Here is a 21,820-nt window from a genome sequence, read left to right on the forward strand (position 1 = left end):
TGAACATTTAAATAGATAAAGTAATATTAAATAACTAAGCTCCCACATTTGTGTGTGTGTTAACTGAATTAGATCACCGACAGCTGAAGAATCAGACAGCCGGGGCTCTGAGAGAGAGAAACATGGGCATTAGAGACATTCTTAGATAGCACTTAAATTGCTTGAGGTACCTGTCCTGCAACAGCAGATCGACACCCCAACAATAGAGTATAAACCAATACAATCACTAGTTCTTTAAAATTGTTACCTAGTACAGGAGGCACTGCTTCAGTAGGGGAGATAACTGACTTTACTCTAAAAATATTTTTTTCTAAAAATAAATTACAAAGTTACAGCATTGCGTTGGTTTATAGGTTTCTGATCTCATGTATATTCCTCTCTACAACCAAACCACTGATCCGCGTAGCACCTAGACTTTGAAGGGAGGACAGTTAAATTCAAGTGGGACATCAGAGTGATGGGCTCTGAACAGCCTAGATTCTGAGGAGGTGCTGGTGGGCGATGTACCAGATATGAATGTGGCTTCTTAACTTACAGAATTGGGGTGCTGGTTGGTAATGCTACTCTAACATGCAAATTGACACCTAGGTGACTGGAATTAATGCATTCATCCAACACACATTTATTGAGTATTTACTCTATTCAAGCCACTGAGGGTGGAAACTAAGGTGAAAACCCTGAAAAGAGTTTATAATCTGGTAGGGAAGCTAAGACAGGTGTAAGAACATAATAATAGATAGAATGCGGTAAATATCATGAGATGTTGATAAAGTGATCTAAAGTTTAGAGGAGGAAGAAGACGACTCCAGCTAAGGGATCAGAGAAGGCTTCGTGGAGAAAGTGGTACCTGAGCTAGATCTTTTAGGATTGGGGCTGGGGGGACAGAAGAGGATCTTTCCACATACAGAGAGCTCCAATAGCAAGGCTGCAGAGTCAGGAAATATGGACATGAGAAAGCAAACAATCCAGTCTGGCCGGTGCTTGGAGTACATGAAAGGTATTAGTGAGGCTCCAGTTGTGCTTGGCACATACAGAAGGACAGCTTCCAGTAACTGGAAGAGTAAACCAACCATTTTACAAAGCGTAAGAGGGGTGCTCCTTCCATTGCGGTGGCCCTACGGAAACACACAGGGAGGATTTTCTAGTTTCAGTCTCCACTCCAGGTGTTTCATGTCACTCTGCAGCTTTCCGTGAGAAATAAAGGGCTAGCTACCCAATATCAAGGGCTCCATAAATCTTAGCTGCAAGAGGAGACTTCAGTTCAGCAAATCCTACAATCATTTAGAACAGAAGCACTGTGGAGGATCCTTCAAGAGCAATAAGCTGTGATTTCCAATTTTTCAGAGTGGCATTTATGCCCTTTTTTTTTTTTTTTTTTTTTTTTGCGGTACGCGGGCCTCTCACTGTTGTGGCCTCTCGCTGCGGAGCACAGGCTCCGGACGTGCAGGCTCAACGGCCATGGCTCACGGGCCCAGCCGCCCCGTGGCATGTGGGATCTTCCCAGACCGGGGCACGAACCCGTGTCCCCTGCATCGGCAGGTGGACTCTCAACCACTGCGCCACCAGGGAAGCCCTATGTCCTTTTTTATTCTCCACTGTCTTGTACTCATTTTGCCCACATAGAGTAAATCAAATTTTTACTTATTCTGCTTGTTAATCAGATCCCAGGTGTAATCCACCACTGTGGCAAGCTGGCAAGATAGTAAAACAACAGAATCATTAAACTAGAAGGAATTTTGGAGGTTACTTTCAATCCATGCTACACATGGTAACCTGGGGCTGAAGAGGTGAAGTGACTCAAGCAACTACAAAATCAGAACTAGACCCAGGTCTTTAGATCCCATACTTGTTTTCTTTCTAACCTATGACACTGTATCAGCTTTCTTAGGGTGTCCTGTAGATTAACAAATAGCTCCAGTCATCTAAGCCAGGGATTGGCAAACTATGGCTCAAGGGCCGAATCTGGCCCACATTCTGTTGTTGTAAATAAAGTTTTGCTGGAACAGTCATTCCCGGATTGTCTATGGCTGCTTTCACCCTTTAATGCCAGAGTTGAGTAATTGTGACAGAGTGTATTTCCCACAAATTTGAAAATATATACCATCTAGCCCTTTACAAAAAAAGTTTGCTGATCCCTGATCTCAGCCAGTGGTCCTGAAATTTTTTTATAGTGTACTATCAGTTAAAAAATTTAAGCATATATATATATATATATATATATATATATATGTATATATATACACACATATATGCATATATAGTAACTTATTTATAAATTATATACATGTAGTGCTGTTTAAATGTTTATAGATTTATAACACAGGAAAAAGATATGACAACCAAACAAAACATATTTAAAGTAAGTTTAATTTATTAATGTCCATAAACTCTTTTGTGAAAACTCTTAGTTTAACACACTGAGATAAGTAATTTGAAAATCTGGCTATAAGTTCCATTTATTTTGAAATTTGGTTTTAAATGACAGTAATAACTGAATTTTTTTTAAAAGCCCCTAAAAGATACGTAGAGACAAGTGGAAAGAACACATCATTGGCTTGGCATTTGAAGCATGATACCAATACAGTCAATCTGCCCCACCAACCATGCAGTTTTCTGTAAACTTTAGGAAATGTATGCCTGTCCTGATATCAACTAGTCGTTTGTTCAGTCATCCAAAGGCAGTTTTACATTTTTAATAAACATCTAAACTGAGATGTTTTACTTGGGAGGTTTTTAAATAGATAAGAAAATGTTGGTTCCAAGGTGAGGTGTGAAGATCAATACTCTTAGGTAGGTTACATGTTTACATCTGTTTGGGCAAAAAAAAAAAAAAAAAAATCACAAAGCAATGGGGTCATTTCCCGAAAGATCTCTCTGCTGCATGAGTTTCTTCTAAAAAGCAGTTATATTCCCCGCTGTTTGTGGACAGCTCTCCTTTGCTGAAAGGCACAGGTGAAGTGCGTGGCTCAGAAGCTAAGCGCTCATACACACTCACAGCATTAGTGACAGCTCCACTGCGTTCTCAGAGTCTCCCTGGACTCATGTGGTCAGTGCTCCCTTCGACCTGCAGTTTCTGCAGAAATCCTTTTAAGTCCAGAAACCTGAGTCCATTTCATGAAGGTTAGTTTACTTTAAACTAGATAAGCTATACCATCGGTATATGCACTTACCCAGTTACAGGTAAACTGCAAGGATGTGAAAGGACAGGGTCCGCCCTCCCCTCTGGGGGCGGAACGCCTGCTCTTCCCTCAGGACCAGTCACACATGGTCAGAAATATGGACTTAGCGAAGGTGCCAGGGCCAGAAAGCATAATAAGCATCAGTAGTGCTTCATTTCCAATTAGTTTAACTTCATTTATACTCTCTTGCCTTCTTTTCTTTGACTGTGCTCTCCCCTGCTCTCCATTTTTACCTAGAGGGCTCTTCTTTATCCCTCATGGCCAGCTCATACCTGTGTGAGGCCTTACCAGACGTAATGAAGGTCAACTGGAAGGAACTCTTTCCCTCCTGTGAAATCGTTGCTGTTGTTCCAGGTATTTGTCAATATTGCCTTATTGTTATTTGTGTATCATCCTATCTCTCATACTATGTCATGTCTGTTGAAATCAAGAGTCATGTTTTATACATATTTTTAGCCCTCCTCCCCAACGTGTTTGTAGGTATTTGATAAGTATTTTTAGTAATGAATTCAGGAAAGGCATATGGCATAAGACACTGAGCAATGGCTAATTAACAATGATGAAGCCTAATTCAGTTCGCTGGATATGAGGCGAACTGCCTGAGTTCATATGGATTTAACTGAAACAGATATAGAAAGGACAAATAGGTCAACATGAAGCCATCTAAAAGTCTTAGTGTCGGGGCTTCCCTGGTGGCGCAGTGGTTAAGAATCCGCCTGCCAGTGCAGGGGACACGGGTTCGAGCCCTGGTCCGGGAAAATCCCACATGCCGTGGAACAACGAAGCCCGTGCACCACAACTACTAAGCCTGTGCTCTAGAGCCCGTGAGCCACACTACTGAGCCCACGTGCCACAACTACTGAAGCCCACATGCCTAGAGCCCGTGCTCCGCAGCAAGAGAAGCCACTGCAATGAGAAGCCCACGCACCAAAACATAGACCCCACTCACTGCAACTAGAGAAAGCCCGTGTGCAGCAACGAAGACCCAACGCAGCCAAAAAAAAAAAAAAAAAAAAAAAAGGCTTAGTGTCAAATATAGGACAACAATGCTTCCCTAAAGGACAGATCAATGAAATGTGACTCAGTTTAGTGACTAGGGAAAGGCCAACAATTCTATATCAGGCTCATGAGTATTTACTGAGAAAATGACATTTAAAGTTATTAGAGCATTGTCAGTGGGAGAAGCCACCCCCAAAGGATGTCCCAAAGGCATGTGTGCGGCATACACACACAGTCATTCAGAAGCTTTGTGAGTCTCCAAGAAGGCAGACATTCCACCCTGGTTTGTGAATATGAATCAGGAAACCTGGCTGTGCCCACGGCCATACTGCATTGGCCATGGGACTTGCTCTGACCATGAGTTCCAGTAGCTGAAGCCTGACCATTCACCATGGGAAGAAAGGACCTCTCAAGTCTGAACTTCAACACTACGAAGTGATGGAACAGAGTCATATTAATCTGACCCGGGAGTGCTAGTGGCAGCTTCCATGCTATGCTTGGAGATAGAAGAGGGTTAGCAAAAGATACAGGAGGTAGAACGCCCATACCTCACATTTCTCTCAATTCCTTCCCATCAGAAGTTGGAAACAGCTACCAGCCAAAGCCATCTTGCCAGTGTCTCTGTGGGTAGGTACCTGGAAAATTTAGCTCACTGGCCAAAGATGCCAATGTTTTCATACACTTATTGTAAATTTGTTTCTCGTTCGAATGCTATTTTCTCTGCAGATGGCATGATGTTGCTACTACGTACAGAAAGTCCCCTTGAGCTTAGAGCTGGAAAATGTATGTTGTTCTGGGTAAGAAGAACCAAATGGTTATGGACAAGAAAGATATTTGACTTTTGAATATAGTCAATAATCAGGGACTAAAGTCAAACTGAGTCAACCAGTGTTTTCTAGTCTGTTTGTGGATCCTGGCCTGCTTCAAGAGCTTATGTGTGCGTGAGTAAGTGCACCTGCACACCTGCCATCAGCCTGTCTCTGTTCCTGTCACATCATTGGCCTTGGTGTGGCTCATGAACAGACAGAAACTCTTTGTTTTCCTGTTACTCTGGTGCATGCCTTTCCCCCCATAAATCCCTCTTGTATCATCAACCCTTATAAAGTCCTTATATCCCTCTATATTCTCTCTACTCTCACTATCCAGCCTATTATTGGTTTTGGCCTTTTGCAATGTCTGTGGAAAGCAAAAATAATTCAGTACAAGCAAGTTTGATTTAGCTGGTCCTTTCGAAATATTTTCATGTTGCTCTAGTCAAAACAGATTCTGTAATGCATGGGGTAAATCATTAAGATAACCAAAAATAGCTAATTTCACTGTATCATGGGCAGTCTTGTCATTTTTACTTCTAGTTTCAGAGTTAGGTTTCTAAATTAGTTTAATCTACTTTGTAGCTAACCTAAACCCACCTAGGGATGTATCCAGAAGCGTCTACTGAAGTAATTTTATTTTATCTCCAGACATCTTAACCACTTGCCCAACTGATAAAGACATCCAAAAAGTGAACCAAAAATAACAGTTCAATTTGGTTATTGAATGACTCAGAACACTAGGTTGACTGTTTTTGATCCAAATGTTAGTAGCCATAACCCCCAATAACGTTGTATTATGGTAACATTGTATTATGGGCTTGTGCTCTCTAGAGCTACACTTTGGAACAAAGTGTCCAATGGCCCTTTTCAGACCCCATCTTATTTGACCTCACAGAGGTCTTTGACACTCTTGACAATACCTTCCTTTGTGAAGTTCTCTGTCTACCGTTTATTTTGTAGTTTCCTTTGTGTCTTCCTCAGCGCTAGTCTTTTCTTACTCAACATACTTGCCTTGGATAATCCCATCTATGTTTATTACTTGTTAGTCAATTTTTAGGTGATGATTTTCGAATTTATATTCCTAGCTCAGGCTGTTCTCCTGAATTTCAAAATGACCTTTCTTCTTTGGTAATGAAATTTCCAGTGAGGAAGTTGAGAGTAATAAGTTATTCTGGACATCTGATTAATCCATCACTCTTTCAAAATTCAAAACTTCTCCCCATGTTGGTACTACACCCTCAGATCTTCTTATTTTCAAAGATGGATGGTTTAAAATACTTTTTAAAGATTCCTCAGTCATATCATCCTATCCTTGCTACAGATAGCAATTTCACAGTTTCAGGATGTGAAGCTGGGTTGGTATTAAAAGAAAAGTCAAATGAAGAAGCATTTACTAACTAAATTAAATATCAAGAGATGAATAGCTTGCATGAACACAGAGAAAACATGAAAAATTTAACTTCATTATTTATGCCTTTGAAATGGAATCGCTATTTTTGCTGGCAGAGAATTTCACTCTCTACATGCATGGAAAATAAAGTTCCAATAATACCCATGTGTCTAGAAGTTGATTTTGGTTGAAAGCACAATTCTCTGCTGTTAGGTTTAAAACAACTGAACTGAATTTACCAACCTGAGAAGAAACCTGTCTAACTCGTTTCATATACATATTGTATTTTCTTTAAAGGTTTCAAAGCATCAGAAAGAGAAAGAGGCTGGCCCTGCCCACCGGGAGCTGGATGATACGACAGAGGATGCATCCGGAGCCGTGGTTCTCAATCTTGGCTGCACATTAGAATCATCTGGGAGAACTTTTAAAAATCCTTCTGCCCAAGCTGTGCCCCAGATCAATTAAATCAGACCCGCTGGGGTATAATCCAGGCATTAAAGCTCCCCAAGTGGTTGCAGTCTGCAGCCAGGCTGAGAAATCCTGATTCACGATGAGTGACTGAGGAACCTTTCGGGCCAGATGCAGTCACGTTCAGAGGCAGCGTAGAGCCATTCAGAAAACAGTGGACAGAGGAGTCATGGGCAAGGATTCAGAGATCAGAGTGGAAATAGATGAGGCCACTTGTCCTTAGGATCCTAAACTTTCTTTTTGTTTCTTTTATTATTTTAAATTAGGGTACATCAATATTGGCAAGCAGAAAGTGAAAGTTGATATTTTTGTGCAGATAAATGTTTAAACTTACTAAACATTGGTTAAATACACTGAATGGTCTACCCCTTGTTCTCTCCATGACCAAATTTGACTGAGTCTGAGGTCGCCTTCCTTCTGGTGGCAGCCCCTCAACCTCCTTTCAGGATGAAAACTTCACTCCACATTCCCATCCTTCCTCCATCATGGATGGTCGGTGTCAAGATGATACTCTTAAAGCTCAGCTAAGCTATAAGCGAGAAAACAATTCTTAGTGTCTGTTTTACAGAATTCGAACTGTAAAAAGAGAAAAAAAACTAGTTCGGGAGCCAGCCAAACCAATGAGGTACCTGCCAAACCACACCTTATCCTCCTCGATCAGCAAAAATACCATCCACCGCCTGACTCCTCTTTACCTCACCAATAGGAGCTTGTTCATTCCCTTATTAGGACACTGGCAGTGGCGAGGGAGACTGCTCGTGTCTGAGGCCCAGGGTGGCTTCTACAACATGTGCAGTTCATCAAAAATGAGCAGAGGGTAACAGGCACCGAGGGAGGGGACTGGAAAAATTAAATCCTCGCTGTATGGGAGAAGAATCCATCTTGGTATGCCACAATTATGGTTTTGGATTAAAAAAAATTTTTTTTTAAGGCCAAACCAAAAAAACACAATCCTAATATTTTTTTTAATGCATGTTTTTGGAAGGGTATTTTTGAAACTTAGTAATGAGGTCAAGGGAATTTTAAGTTGAATGCTTCCAGGGTGTTGAATATGTATAATCAGTGAGTATCTGGTCTTAACCTTAAGAAGGGCTGGGCTTGCATGGTCTGTCCCAGTTCTAAGCATACACTTGAACCTACAGATATCATTTGCTTTTTTTTTGAACCTGAAGCGAAATAAAAGCCCTGTCCCCCCCTTCTGTCTTTCTGCTTCTCACCTGTCTACAGGGGTCCCCTTCTCCATGCTCTGACCCTTGTCCTACCTAGCTAAGCACCTTCTTCCTTTGTTCACAATCTTCCACTGCTTAAACCAAGCTTTTTTCTACGATATTAGTACAACTGGGGGCAGCTTCCAAGTCAAAATGAGATGCTGTCCTGTTACGATGTGTCAGCAGGGCTGTCCTGTTAATCCCATCCTGTTTAGTGGCTAAGCTGTTTTCAGAGCCAACTCAGAAACTCAGATCCATCCAAACAATAATTTGAATCACAATTCTAACTTTCTAGAGTTTATAAAACACTTCCATCAGGTACATGCTCTAATTTTACCTTTAGAATGTCAGTGAGGCAGACACTACTATCATTCCTGCTTCGCAGTTGAGGAAATAGGCTCAGAGAAGCTGAGTGACTTATATTCAGAGTCAGGACATCATTATAATTTGGGACTTTTCTGATTGATGCTCTCTTCCGTCTCAGAGATGTCATAGAATTGTGGTGTTCTGCTCAGATGAAGCTCTGAAGCCTACCAGAGAGAGGTTACGTCTTCAAGTTCCCCCAAGGACCTTTAAACAAAAGGTGTTTAGGCGCCTGGGAGACTGTAGGAGGCCCCAGGAATCACTTTGTCCTCTGGGGTTGGGCTGCTGCTAACACCCAACTCTGCTAAATTTGACTCTGTGTTAAAGTTGTAAGTTTAACATTTCTAAGACTAATAATCTAAATACAATAGCCATTGTCCGTTTGAAATAACAACATTGGTGACAAAAAAAGAGGAATGTACTAGACCTGCCAGCCTTGACTGTGAATGAGTGAAGCAAACATACAGATTGTTTAAAAAAAAGTGAGGAAGCTTATTCAATGGTGATAACTCCTATTTGTGCAGTCCAGGCATACCTCGGAGATACTGCAGGTTCAGTTCCAGACCACCGAAATATAGCAAATATCACAATAAAACGAGATACACAAATTTGGGGGCTTATACAAATTTTGTGGCTTCCCAGTGCACGTAAAAGTTATGTTTACACTATACTGTAGTCTATTAAGTGTGCAATAGAATTATGTCTAAAAAACAATTTATGTACCTTAATTTAAAATGTCTTATTGCTAACAATGCCAAAAAATTATAATAGTAATATCAAAGATCACTGATCACAGATCTCTATAACAAATACAGTGATAATGAAAAAGTTTGAAATATTGCAAGAATTACCAAAGTGTGACAGAGATAAGAAGTGAGCAAATGCTGTTGATTAAATGGCACCAATAGACTTGCTCAATGCAGTGCTGCCATAAACCTTCAACTTGTAAAAAACGCAGTATCTGTGAAGCTCAATAAAGCGAAGCACATAAAATGAAGTCTGCCTGTACTGACTAGGTGTCAGGCAATGGGCAGGATGCATTTCATCTAATCCTTACAATAGCACTGAATAGACACGATGGTTCTTATTTTATAGTCTAGAGGAACAAACCGGGCACAGAGAAGTTGAGTAACTTGCCCAGGACCATACACATAGGATCTTAACTTGCATCTGGCCGGCCCCAAAGTCTGGGCTCTTTGCACAACAACGACATAGTACATCCCTTTCTTTCCGGGACTCAGTTCTCTAACTTGGACAGGGCAGGATTTAGAAGTTAAGATATGGAGAAGTTCAAAATTATTCGAAGAGTTTATTTCTTTAAATTGGCATAAGAAAGCCATGTGATTATTAATAACAGTGAAATGAGAGGAGTTGCCGGGTTTTTTTGCGGTACACGGGCCTCTCACTGTTGTGGCCTCTCCCGTTGCGGAGCACAGGCTCCGGACACGCAGGCTCAGCGGCCATGGCTCACGGGCCTAGCCGCTCCACGGCATGTGGGATCCTCCCAGACCGGGACACGAACCCGTGTCCCCTGCATTGGCAGGCGGACTCTCAACCACTGCGCCACCAGGGAAGCCCATGAAATGAGAGGAGTTGCCAGTTTTATGGAAATACCTTTCCACTACGGGGGAAAGGTACATTCATTGCCTCTTTGTAGGGCCCTTAAAGCAATATGTAATCCCCTGGGCTGGTTATTTAAGGTAGAGTCATGAAAGATCAAAGACTCTCACTAGACCACTCCTCTCACCCTGTCCAGCCCTGCTCCACCAGGAGGAGAAGCTTGCTCATCAAGCAGGATCTGATGTCATATTACAGTTGTTGCCAGATTCTCCCACTCAAAGACCAGAGGTTAGAGCTGTGAAAGCACAGGCCGGGAATAACATCCGTTAAGTGTTAGCTGGAGAAAGCAAGGGAGCCACCAGGAGCCAGCTTGGAGCCAGGAGCCAGCCATTACACACCCACACAGGGAGGAAGCGGGCTAGCGAATCAACCTCTCTGGCCTCATTTTCCTCATCTGTAAAATGGAGACAATGGTGCTTAACTTGTAGTGCTGTTGAAGAATTAAATAAACTCGTACTTGTAAAGCACTAGCACAGTGCTTGGCACACTGTAAGTGCTGTATGAGTGTTAACCATCATTATTATTATTGTTACTATTATTATTCTCTTCCTCCTCATCATCATATGGGAAATAGCTTCTGCGCTTAGATGTCTTCTAAGGTATGCTGCTGTTTCCAAGCTTGAAGGGGAGAACTGGGCAGAAACATTTTTCTAACTCAAGGATCTTAAACTCATTTTCATTGAGAATATTAACACCAGAGAAGGCTGAGACATGCAGAACAAATATAGGAAAAAATTCTTTTGTTGTTACTTCCTTATTCCTCCTCTGTTGACTACCCTGTCTCTGTCTTTCTTTTTTGAGCAGTGGAGTGTGGAGAGGAAGAGTAGTGGCTAAAAATGTGCAATAAGTGGAATGCCCTTTATCTCTCATTTTCCCTGTCTCTCTCTTAGTCCATGTCACTTCTCATTAAAATGTGGATGGAGGGCTTCCCTGGTGGCGCAGTGGTTGAGAGTCCGCCTGCCGATGCAGGGGACACGGGTTCGTGCCCTGATCCGGGAAGATCGCACATGCTGCGGAGCGGCTGGGCCCGTGAGCCACGGCCACTGAGCCTGCGCATCCGGAGCCTGTGCTCCGCAGCGGGAGAGGTCACAACAGTGAGAGGCCTGCGTACCGCAAAAAAAACAAACAAAAAAAAGTGGATGGAAATTTACCATCAGACAGCTTTATCTTCCTATGCCAGAAAACACTCGTGTCCCAGTGGAAGAGGATAATCCCCTTTTCTATTCTCCTTTGGGGCTGGCTTAACACCCAAACTTAGTGGAGAATTGATGGTTCAGAACTCTCCGCGTGGAGGTTGGTTCTGAGTGTCACTGGAATGGCTTTAGAAGACAGATGGCCTGGCACTGCCCCCAAATCCTTCAGCCAGCTGGCATTTTAATTGTACTAGAAAACTATCCCACTTACTGCTTATGAATTAAACGATGCAATGTCACATTAGAGTATTTTAAATCTTTCAGTACTTGTTATGGGTTGAAGTGTGTCCTCTAAAAATGATTGGTTGGTTGATCACCTAATCCCCAGGACCTCAGAAGGTGTTCTTATTTGGAAATAAGGCATTTGAAGAGGTAATCAAGTTATGATGGGTTATTAGGGTGGGCCCTCATCCAATAGGACCGGTGTCCTTATAAAAAGGAGGAAATCTGGACATAGAAACAGACAAGCATGGAAGGTACACTAAGTCAAGAAACACAGAGAGAATGTCATGTGAATACAGAGGATTGGGGTGATGGATCTGCATGCCAAGGACGGTCAAACTAAGAGAAGCTAGGAGAGAGGCCTGGGACAGATTCTCCCTTACAGCCCTCAGAAGGAAACAACCCTGCCTGTTAGTTTAAGGCACCCAGTATGTAGTACGTTGTTACAGCAGCCCTAGGAAACTAATACAGTACTCAATTTAAGGATCGAATGGTTCTACTTTGTTAATAATTTTTTTCGACAATTATTAGCACCTTTTACTGTTTATTTAGGTGAGTGGTTCATTACATTGATTTATGTAGTGGCCTATCTGATTTATTAAGATGCCTTCTGTTGTAACTTATAATTTTACTCCCTCATATGTTCAGTTTTCACCTTTGCTGTGTTCCTTTTGCTCCTCTGTTACCTGAGGATCTTGGTTTGAGATTTACCTGTAGCTCTAGGTGGGCTCATAAAACTAGACTTCTTAAGCTTCTAGGTGGAGGGAATGTTTTACAGGGTCTCCCTCCCAACCTGCCAGTCTTCAGATCTAAGAGAGTCAGATTTGTAATGCTTCCCCGGGTCAAACTGAATGTTTGAGTAAGGTCAGAAATTTAAAAATGTATACCAGGGAGGGAGAGTAAGTGGAAAATAAGTCTTTCCCGTAATACTAACTCACATAGGCCTGAGACGGTTCAATCTCTGACTTCAAGGCTGTTTCCCTTGGGCTGAGAAGAGACTGTACATACTTCCTGGGTGTGCTTCACTCACTGAGGTTAAAAAGAAAGCCCCAGTGATGCTTGAGTCTGAGGAGCTTTTGTCCTTTTGTGATCAGGACGTATCCACTACTCAGCAAACTCATATCAGAATACCATTTCCGCATTATGCCTCTCCAGGATGCATAAGGTTTGCTCAACTTATGGAGACCTCAGCAAACTTTAAAATGCAGAGGTAAGGGCCAGGTTTGTTGCATTTAATTCTAGGAACTCTGTATACTAATCTAATGGGTCAAATTGTGTCGTCTCCAAAAATATGTTGAAGTCCTGACCCGCAGTACCTCAGGATGTGACCTTATTTGGAATCAAGATGTAATCAAATTAAGATAAGGTCATGAGGGTGAGCTCCAATCCAAAATGATTGGCATCCTTATAAAAAGGAGAAATTTGGACACAGAGGCAGACAGAGGGAAGATGATGTGAAAAGAAATAGGGAGAATGTCATGTGAAGTAATGGAAGCATTGGAGCTCTACTGCCACAAACCAAGGCCCAGCTGGGGCCACCAGAATCCAGAAAAGGCCAGGAAGAATCCTCCCCCTATAGGATTCAGAGGGAGCATGGTCCTGCAGACACCTTGATGTCAGGCTTCCATCCTCTAAAACTGTGAGACAGAGACAATGAGTTTCTGTTGTTCTAAGCCACCCAGTTTGTGGTACTTTGTTATGGCAGCCCTAGGAAATTAATACAACTCATCACAGTCACTCATGCTTTCATGAATACCTGGAAGGTACCTCAGATTCATCGCCTAGACACCCAGTTAATGCCAATAATTATCACTGTTAATCACCCCACACACATTTTTTTTTGTGTGTGTGTGTGTGTGTGTGTGTGTGTGTGTGTGTGTGTGTGTGGTATGCAGGGCTCTCACTGTTGTGGCCTCTCCCGCTGCGTAGCACAGGCTCCAGACGCGCAGGCTCAGAGGCCATGGCTCAGAGGCCATGGCTCACGGGCCCAGCCGCTCCGCGGCATGTGGGATCTTCCCGGACCGGGGCACGAACCGGTGTCTCCTGCATCGGCAGGCAGACTCTCAACCACTGCGCCACCAGGGAAGCGCCCCCCACACATTTCTTTGAGCACTTACTAAGTGCCAGGCATTGTGCTAACTACTTTACATATCTTTTCCTCATTTTATAGACAAATAAACTAAGAAACTCAGTGAGATTAAGTAATTAGTTAAAGGGTACATAGTTAATAAAATGATGCGACTAGGATTTGGGTCCAACTTTATCTGGATTTCAAAGTTAATATTCTTTATTTATACTCTCCTTACTTATCAAGCTTACTTAAAGATTGGTGGCATCGAAGTCTTTGGCAAACAAACCCCTACTTCTTACTATATCCTCCTTCACAGTGTGTCTGGTTTAGGCCAATTTGGAAAAGTAGTAATTTTATATTTTGCCCCAAGTCTATTTTTAGCAAATTTCTTTTAACTTCAGAGTTATCCAAAGTACAGCAGTATAGGTTATCATTTTTAAGTAGGAAGTAAATGGAGCAATGAAAATCTGAGATGAAGAGCTCCTCTGATTTTTCTAGAGTAGATGGATTTTTTGAACACATGTCAATCACAAACTGAATTCATCTGCCTTTTGCCCCAGCATCAGTTGCTTTGTTGGTGTAAGATATCAAGCCATTTCTCTCCTGGGGTTTTTAGGAAAGGGAGTGCTCAGAGGGAAGGGGAAGGTAGAAAATTTAACACTGCTTAAACATCCACTGTGGTTTACACACCTTCACATAACTAATTCTTTTAATTTTCACTAAACCTGCAAGACAGATACTATAATATTTTCCCCCCACATATGAAGAAACTTAGGCCTAGTGAAATTAAGAGAACTGCTCAAGTCACACACTTAGCAATGACTGAGGTCTAAACACAGATGTGGGAGTCAGGATACCCGACTCTAGTTTTCATGTACCAAGAATGGGACCATTTATTACTTTGAAAGGTGGGTCTGGTCAGTAGAAAGAGTATTGAGACACTTTTTCCCAGCCAACAGTGCTGTTTAGCTCCAGAAAGACTACTGGAGAAATGGCAGAGGTGAGCGATCAGTTTCTCTTTAAAGCCATCTCTTCTGTTCCAAAAGTTCAGTGTACCTAGGCCACCTTGGACCTTAATTTACTCATTAAAAAGTTGTGTGAACACCATTATTTTCAATTCAGTTCTGAGACATATCAGAATAATTCATTAAGTAGCTATGGAAATTACACAAAATCTATAAATATCATGAAATCATATTAAAGGTAGGTTGAAAAAATTACTTAAATTTTATGTATTTCATGTACTTTTCTCTGGAAACTATGCAAGGTAATTATAAACTATGGCCTTTGGTGGGGTATTGCTGATCTGTGTAAAGAATGTTTTCACTCTTTAAAGAGGAAATGTGGCAAATTAATTTTCTTCTTCTTGGGATGAATATAGTCCTTATTTTATTATATTTTTATTTTTTTATTTTTTGCGGTACGTGGGCCTCTCACTGTTGTGGTCTCTCCCATTGCGGAGCACAGGCTCCGGACGCGCAGGCTCAGCGGCCATGGCTCACAGGCCTAGCCGCTCTGCGGCATGTGGGATCTTCCCAGACCGGGGCACAAACCCGTGTCCCCTGCATCGGCAGGCGGACTCTCAACCACTGCGCCACCAGGGAAGCCCTTATTATATTATTTTTTATATTATCTCAGTTGCATACAAAGTGAAAGGTACAGTGATTTGGAGAATCGAGTTCTAGAAAAGGTGAGTGTAGACATTCCTTGTAAATATCAGAAAGAAGTCATGGAAATAAAAGACATGGAGAGCTGATGGAGCAGGCAGAGCTAGCCTGGAAGAGGCAAATGTCTAGTGTGGGTTAGGCCCTAAATAGGAATTAATCAGCATAGAAAATATCAGCCTAAAATACCAGGCCCTAAATAGGAATATCAGCACTTGAAAGAAGCATTCTAATCAATGTCTGCATGAGATGAGGTTTACAATAAGGTTACAAAGAAAAAGTGAAAGATCAGTGAGAAAAGTACCATATTTTTTCTACAAGTTTATTGTTTTAAACCCTTCTTAATAAAGTTATCTCCTTTACTGGTTACTTTTATTTAATGTCAGTTGTTTTTAATAAAAAGCAGTCTTAATAGCAGTGGAAATGAGTGTTTATAAATCCAGTGGGCTAGAGCAGATACTATCAGGCAAAGCATACTCCTTCACAAGTTGGCTCGTGAGTTAAACACCCACCGACCACCTAGTTGCTTCCTTGATTTTACAACCAGAAAAAGTATTTAAGGGCAGAGGAAAGAGGATGACCTGACTGAGCTTCTTAAATACAAACCTAGTTACAACATCACAAACAAATGCCACTCAGATTTTCACTTGTGAAGTTGCATAATATTACAGCCCATGCAAGGATCTTTCCACAACTCTATAAAGAACAAATGGTCTCTCCAAGTTGTTCCTCTGATATTAAATTTTAATCGGGAAAAATAAGGTTATTTAATAATAACTTGCATTTGTTATGTACTTAGTTTTTTCCCGTATACTTTAACGCACGTCATTGTACTGGATGGTCTTACCACTCTGCAAGTTACACCGAGCAGGCATGAGCATCTGCATCTTACAGCTGCGTTGCAGCGAGATGAAGTGGCTTCCTGGAAATCCCAGTCTGATTAGTGAAGGAGCTAGACCAGGATCCAGACCCTCTGATTCCCACCTGAAAAGCCTCTCCTAAACTTCCAGGCTGATCCCTGAGGCAGGCAGCCAGTGTGGTCAGGGTTACCAAGATTATGTAATATGTTCAGTCGTTTTCAAACTTCAGTTTGCAGCTTCTGAAATCTACTTAGTAGTTTATGACTAGCATTTTTTAATTATATATAAAATATAGAAAATCAGAGGGCAAGAAACTAAATCACTATATCAAAGAGATATCTGTACTCTCATGTTATTGCAGCATTGCTCACCATAGCCAAGGTATGGAAGCAACCTAAGTGTTTATCAGTGGATGAATGGATATATATATATATATATATATATATATATATATAATATGGAATATTGTAACATATATAATATATACAGAATAATATGGAATATTATTCAGCCTTTAAAAAGGACACCTGAAACTAACACAACATTGTAAATCAACTATACACCAACAAAAATTATTTTAAAAAATGAAGAAGGAAATTCTGCCGTTTGCAACAACATGAATGAATATGGAGGGCATTGTGCTAAGTGAAATAAGCCAGACAGAGAAGCACGAATACTGCATGGTATCACTTACACGTGGAATTAAAAAACAAAAGTTAAACTGGAATGGTGGTTGCCAAGGGTTGGAGATGGGGGAAATGGGGAGAGGCTGGTAAAAGGCTACAAACTTTTAGTTATAAGGTGAATAAAGTCTTAGGATCTAATGTATAACACAGTGACTATAGTTGATAATACAGTATTGTATAACTGAAATATGGTAAGAGAGTAGAACTTAAGTGTTCTTACCAAAAAAGAAAAAAAAAGGTAAGTATGAGAGGTGATGAATTCGTTAATTAACCTAATGATGGGAATCCTTTCACAATGTACAGATCTATCAGATCACCACATTGTGCATTTTAAACATATTATGATTTTATTTGTCGATTATACCTTAATAAAGCTGAAAAAAATCTACAGCACAACTTGAAAAGAAGAAAATATCAGAGGGTGTACATAGCAAGAGTGAGCACTGTTTTGTGAAATATTTGTTTCAAAGAGATCTGTGTGTGTGTCTGTATATATATGTAAAATACTGAGTCACAAAATAAACTTAAGTTTATTATACTTAAGTTTATACTTAAGTATAAGTTAAAAGAAACTGGTATTTCTTTCAGAGGGTCAGAGGGAAAGAGAAAACAGGAAAGCACTGATGTGGCTAACGCTGATCGGGTGGCTGTACTGCTCTGCTGGCAGCCACCGCCCTGATGGATCTGGGGATGTGCGTATGTTGGGTGATGGCTGCGCGTATGTTGGGTGGTGGCTGTGCGAGGGCTGAAGAAAGATTCCTGCAGTGGGTGGGAGGTTAAAAGACTAGATAATCTTGAAGCCAGAGTCTGTGTTTTGTTCCTTTTTATGTTCTTAGTGCCTAGTCCAGCAGCACTAACTGGCACAGGAAACCCTCAATGAATATTTGTTGAATGAATGCATGGAAATGAGTGAGGTTTACAGATTTTTAAAGGCTCCTCTTAAAAATTCAATTAGGCTTGGAAATGAATTCAGGCAGTCCTACATTTATGAAAAGCTTGTTTCCAAAACCTTAATTTGCAAATTGGATTTTGGAACTTCAAACATTATTATACATGGCAGCTGGGATCTTAGGCCAGCCCACAGCTACCTTTTAAAACCCAGGATATATCTGAAGCTAGTAGCGAGAACGGAAGCTGCATTTCTACGGGATAAAGGCATCCTCGCCGGTCCAGCTAGGGATGCCAGGGGCAAACTGGCCTCCAGATGGCAGAAGAGCACCCTCCCAGCCCCCATTCCTCTTGCCTCAGCTGGCCCTGCCTCTGCAAAGCCATTCTGGGGGGACTGGGAGGGACGTGAGAAGCAGTATGAAGTGAGGGCTCATGTCAAGGATAGAAATAGGTCAAAGGTCAGGAGAGGGAAAGAGGAGTGAGCAATGCAAATTACCTCAACCAGGAAGGAAAGACAGGCCTGTGGCCACCAGGCACTCAGCCCATGTGCTTGTGGCCAGGTGGCCAGTAAGACACACGCGAAAAAGTCGAGACCAACTCCATAAAGATTTGGTGTAGTCACCACTGCAGGAGAGATTCAGCAATATCATTTATAGAGTGCCCCATACGTGCAAAGTACAATTGCCTATTTTTCTGCCATTCTTTCTTATTTTTTTATCCATTAACAGCAAGTAGTAATTTCACCTTTAACCAGATAAGCGGTCCAGTAAAGTCAATCATTTAAAGCCAATCTTTGAACCCAAAAGTGAGTAAAAAATGGCCAGTTTGGTGTACAAACCAACAGCCACAGAAGGTACATGCGCTTTACTTTGTAACAGAGAAGGCACCTGAGTGCTCCACTGCCCAGACTGTTGGCTTTTTCCTTGAACACAATTGTAACAAATGGGGCTTCCTGATAGCCTTGGCTACATCCAAACAGAGTGGAACTGCTAGAGCTGAACGCATTAAGAGCAATTAGGAGAGAGAAAATAAATCAAAGGATAGAGGACAGCACACAATAATTGGACAATTTCTGGATGAGAGTTGTATCCACTGAGATACCACAGTTTCACGGCATGATTTAAAAAACTATATTCATAGTGACAATTCTCAGCAATGGGGAAGTGTTTCAAATGTATTTTAACATCTATTTTAAAGAAGGGAAAGACATAGTTTTCATTACAATTTTTTTTTTTAATTTAGCATGCTGGAAAATTGTAATGCTACATTCCCCAATAAGATTGAATAAATCAGGTATTTATTCCTAAACTTTTTACAAATCTGAACATTTTTACGTGCACGTCTTCTGTATCTTATACAATTATGCCAATTATTGATTTCCCTGACATGTTTTTAACTTAGTTTCTTCAGAAAACAGTGGGATGAACTAAATAATTTCCTATGTTTCTTTGATTCCATGGTTTAAAAATTTACATACCCTTCCACATTTGTTACAAAATGTGACAAAAGCATGGCTGTTTGTAAGAAACCCAAAATCTTGACTCAAGAAGACTTCACAGGGCTTTGGGAAAATGAGAAAGTAAGTGGTGAAAATATTAGACTGCAAGTGACAGAATCTCTCAGTAATCTTACCAGGAACAAATTAAACAGCACCTTGAAATCTAAAGAACTGAACAGCCAATCACAATTGCCCCTGAAAATAACATGGCTCTGGGTAGGTCTTGGCACTCAGGAATCTTAATGCACCTCATAAAAGAAACACTGCCAATCTCGCTCTGTAGGTGATGAAACTGAGATAAATTATCTGATGCAAATGCAGAGGAATTTACAGCTCATTTTGTTGGGCATCTGTTTTGGCATTTAACCTAAAACTTCTTCTAAAGCAGAAGGCACAAAAGCTTTGTGTGTTCTGATGACTCCAATGAAAAGTGTGAACTCAGATGAACTGAGTTTGATTTATCCAGTAATGGGAAAGCTAAAGAATATTTTTTTGAGCATTGGCACTGTGCTGGAAGCCGAAGGTTCAAAGTTCCAAAGTAGTCCCTGCCCTCAAGTGCATTACCTTATATTGCACTGGCATTCCACTAGCCACTTTTGCTCACTTTTGGGTTCAGAGATTGGCTTTAAATGATTGACTTTACTGGATCTCTTATCTGGTTAAGGGTGAAATTACTACCTGCTGTAAATGGATAAAAAATAAGAAAGAGGGCTTCCCTGGTGGCGCAGTGGTTGAGAGTCCGCCTGCCAATGCAGGAGACACGGGTTCGTGCCCCGGTCCGGGAAGATCCCACATGCCGCAGAGCGGCTGGGCCCGTGAGCCATGGCCGCTGAGCCTGCGCGTCTGGAGCCTGTGCTCCGCAACAGGAGAGGCCACGACAGAGAGAGGCCCGCGTACTGCAAAAAAAAAAAAAAAAGAGAGAAAGAAGGGAAGGGAGGGAAGGGAAGGGAAGGGAAGGGAAGGGAAGGGAAGGGAAGGAACAGGCATGCTCACCACTAACTTTAGTTCAAGGTTAATAATAGAAGGGTGTACAAAGGATATGGAGAGAAAAGAAGAGCTGAGGAAGCCTTGTGGAGGAAGGTAGTATTTGATTTGGGCCTTGAAGGACAGGAGGAAGTCAGGAACAAATGAGATAGAGCCCCTCATTCCTACTCTACTCCCCAATCACCCTCCATTGCTTACCCCCCCCACTCCCCATCTCTTTCCTACCCCACCTTACCCTACCCACTCCACCAAAACTTCCTTGGAATCCTAGGTCTCCATGGAACACTTCAGAAACCCCCATCTTTTTTAATGTCTCCATTTCAGAGGGGAAACTGAGGCACATAGAGTGTTCTCCACGTAGGAAACAGAGTGAGCCAAGGAATGGAGGTGGCTTGTACATGATGCGATTGGGGACCAGTGAGTGATCTGATTTGGCCGGAGCAGGGGGAGGTCAGAATGGGAAGGGATATTAAAGGCAGACTGTGGAGAACGTTGAGTGCCACGTTGAGGAGAGTGGGGTCTATCTTCAAAGGTGGGGGTGGGAGGACGGGAGGGGACAGGATCAGAAAGGGGACAGAGACTGAAGCCGGGACCAGATAGGAGGCAACTGTAATTGTCCAGGTGGTGGGCGATAACTGCTGAAATTCAGGAAATGAGAGAGTGATTAGAGAAGAGTGAGAGAGACATGGAGAAAGTAAACTGATAGAACTGTGGGCATGATGGAGCGGGAAGAAACTCAGAACCAGGAATTCTCACACACACACACACACACACACACACACACACACACACACAAACAGAGCAGACTGGGCTCTTTGCCCTGCATTCCAGGCTCTGTTGTTGACCAGCCGTGTACACTGGGCAAGCCCTTCACCCCATGTGCCTCAGTTTCCTTAACTGAAATGGTGGCATTAAATAAGATCAGGGTTTCTGAAGTTCCATGGAGACCTAGGATTCCAAGGAAGTTTTGGCAGAGTGGGTAGGGTGGGGTGAGGTAGAGAGGTATGGGGAGTGGGGTGGGTGTGAGCAATGGGGGTATGACTGGGGACTGCAGCAGGGATGAGAAGCTCTAGATTCAAAACCACCTATTTAATCAGAACATCTCCTTTATGTAACAGGATTCCTTGTAACAGTAAATTTGCTAAAAAAAAACAAAGCCCCCCAACCAGTCTGATAACCACAGGAACATACAGATAACCTCTAACACCCCTTTGTGCTCTCACACTTGAGTGATCACACTTAGAGAAACTGGTTATCCAAGAGATCTGCTAATATAGTGGATGTGGGTCTCATTTTTAGGACCCCATTGAGTTCCTGTTTATTTGATGAGCTGTTGCACAAATGCTGGAACAAATGGAACAACAACTGTCATGCTGAATCGATGCCAAAACTCTCAAAAATGGGACAGATTTACTGAAAGGCCATCTGGTGTTCTTACTCTTGTGCCTTACCTTTTCCCAAGACCCAGTGAGTTTTCCAAACCTCATAAACGTCAGCGTGAAAAGGGCCCTTGCCTGTAAGTACAAAGACACTGGCTTCCCTGCTACTGACTGTTGTCTGGCTTTGGGTTAAGTGGAGTTGCCCCTCTGGGTTCCGTTTCCCTGTCCATAGAAGAAGAGCATTGCAGCAAACAGCCCTAGGGGCCCCTCTAGCTTGAACATTCCAAGATTCCAGGATCCTAAACTTTGGAGCCTGTTATCTGAACAATTGTCTGA

At 41.9% G+C, this 21,820-nt stretch overlaps 1 protein-coding gene across 7 annotated transcripts in view; it reads right to left on the reverse strand.

Moving 5' to 3' along the window:
* CALD1 (caldesmon 1) overlaps window positions 1–21,820 on the reverse strand; it is a 181,401-nt gene that overhangs the window by 46,063 nt on the left and 113,518 nt on the right. The window lies entirely within an intron of this gene.

This window comes from Phocoena sinus, chromosome 9 (assembly GCF_008692025.1).
Source record: "Phocoena sinus isolate mPhoSin1 chromosome 9, mPhoSin1.pri, whole genome shotgun sequence".
Taxonomy (NCBI): domain Eukaryota; kingdom Metazoa; phylum Chordata; class Mammalia; order Artiodactyla; family Phocoenidae; genus Phocoena; species Phocoena sinus.